The sequence below is a fragment of the Aplysia californica genome, unplaced genomic scaffold, assembly GCF_000002075.1.
Source record: "Aplysia californica isolate F4 #8 unplaced genomic scaffold, AplCal3.0 scaffold00147, whole genome shotgun sequence".
Lineage (NCBI taxonomy): Eukaryota > Metazoa > Mollusca > Gastropoda > Aplysiida > Aplysiidae > Aplysia > Aplysia californica.
Window position 1 is genome coordinate 273,587 of NW_004797417.1, and position 2,580 is coordinate 276,166.

Below are 2,580 nucleotides of genomic sequence, written 5' to 3' on the forward strand. Positions count from 1 at the left end.
GGGCTCCCTTTACGCAACTGCGTTTTGTAACTGAAATGTATTTTGCATAATGACAGATAAACAAATTAATGATAAGGAATCTGCAGGTAGACACTGCACAAAAACCACATTGTATAACCACGACTCTGGCCTATCAGATGACATTGCGTACACACTTTCTGTATCCAGCGTCCACTGTGACTGACCACGAGTGTAGATTCTTTATCGTTGTCCGTGCTTTCATAACGGAATATCTGGGCCAATAACTATAGTCCAGCGTAAATAAGAAATGCAATGAGATTCAATCTGGACCATCCATAACCAATTTGTGACTCATCGTGGTGAAACTAGGGGACTCGTCAAAGTAATATGATCCAAGAAACCAGCATTTTTCTTCCCGCTTGGCAATTATTTAAGAATTTGTATTTTTGTATTTGGGGGGGGGGGGGGGTTGGTTTTTTTGCTTAGCACCCTTTACCTCCAATAAAAATACATTGCCAGGTATATTTCCCCTTTGAAAAAAAACGTTGTTTAAAGGCCCAGAAAAAATAAATTTACGGTTCCTAAGGACTCGTAGGTTTCGAAAGTCATCTAACTTTGACGTCCATTTTCTTGCTAATTTTAGCTCTGAAATCAGCGACCCCACCCCCTTCAATAACAAATATTTGGACTTCTATTCAAGATAGATTGACAATTTTTAAAGATAGAAATCAAAGCAAAGAAACAAGCCTTATAAAGATACCAACAACTCCAAATGCCCAAATACTGACGAGCGCCTGATTCCACCACGTCATGACATAGTTATTTACTGAGACAACATGTTAACACAGCCTATATCTATATTATCCATGTCTAGTTGCTGTTAACGACTTGTATCTTTTAACTATTGGTGTTAAACGCTCCTATCAACAACATGTAGATGATTTGAAAGGTGGAATTCAACCCTGCCTGACAGGGCTAATCTGGTTTGAGAGGGATACAATCAATCTCCTAGCAGAAAATCTGAGATACTCAATGAAAATTATCCCCACTCGGGAATCAAACTGAGGTCTCCTACGTGCGACGGCGAAGCACTTAACTTTTACACCACATACGCCAGTTATTTTAGCCTGAAGGAGGTTGTGGTGCTATAAGAATTTGTGACAGAACTTTCGGACGCCGTGGAACTGTACAATTTTGCACATCTTGACGTATCGGGGCCGTGAAGTGCGTTCTATCGAACGGGCAACCTCTTTAGAATGTATTAAAATTACCATATTTTGTGTCATTACCAAAGTCAGACATCAAAAAAAAATATACACTGGTCAACGATGAATTTGCTTTGGTTTTAAAACCAGTTGTGTTACTAGGTAATTTGGGGGCGCTGAATTAAAAGATAGTCGTTTTTCTTATGCCAGGTCTAAGTGGATGCAGGGGTTGGAGCCTCAGCTCCGTCCGATGTTGTCTCCTTGGGAAAGGCACTTTACACGAATTTCGCACTTGGCTCGGTCCTTTCGGAAATGGACGTTAAACTCGGAGGTCCCGCCCCTTAAATAACAGTGTTGATAGGGGTGTTAAATCTATACCATTTCACAATTTCATTTCACCGTCTAGGTGTGTAGATATCGCCTGAAGTGGGTCTTCACAAATTCATATAATAAAAAAGACAATGGGCTGTTTGGGGTAAGTGGATTTAGGCTGTAATTAACTTTAATTGTATGAAGCAGTTTTGATGAAAATAACATCATTGTCTAACTTGTATCATGCAACATCTTCCTCTGGTGCTCCATAGTAACCATCCATGTTTTCATTTAGCTATCAAGAAGTGTGTTTCAGAACCACATACAGTTTATAATTACTCTATGCCAATAGCCGTTATGCCTCGTCATTGTGGAAACCATCCTGGCAGTTCCTATTATATTTGCGGCGAAATAACATACTGTACAAAGGAGAAAGATGTGAAAATTAAAAACACCTATCACCTTTTTTAGATGCAAAGTTGGTGACCAAAACAACGCAACAATACCTGCTGTTTTTTGTTTGTTTGTTGTGTTTTTTTGGTGGGAGGGGGAATTGGTGGAGGGGCATGGTAAGTGTTTCACGGCGCTCGCAACTGCATAAGGTCATAGGAGCGTGCGGGACACATTAAACATTTTCTGTTGGTAGGAAACTTTGAATTTTGCCTGGGAGGCGGAAGCCTACTCTTATCGATTTTAGACCACCAAGGGATCTTTAACCTGCGCAACTAGCACACGGGACCTCCAAAATTTTTCGCCCTTGTCTGAGAAAACTTGGTGTAGATAATTCCTACCTGAAGATCAGGAGTGTTATTAAAAGACAGCAGTAAGGAGGGTCCAAGAAGTAGCAGTGGAAAAGCTACAGAAAGAGTCAAGAACCCAAAGGAGATGGCAAAGGAGGTGAGGGGGTGAGGGCAGAAAGTGGTGACGAACGAAAGAAGACGACAGAACATTGGTAAAGAGCAGAAAAGGAGGTGAAACGAGACAATTTTAGAGAGAAAAAAATTTTCCGTCGCTACCCAGATTTGAACCCAAGACCTTTGAATGAGAGGCCAACATCTTAACCTCTAGGCCACAAGAGCGCCCCCCCCTGTATTGGTCTACA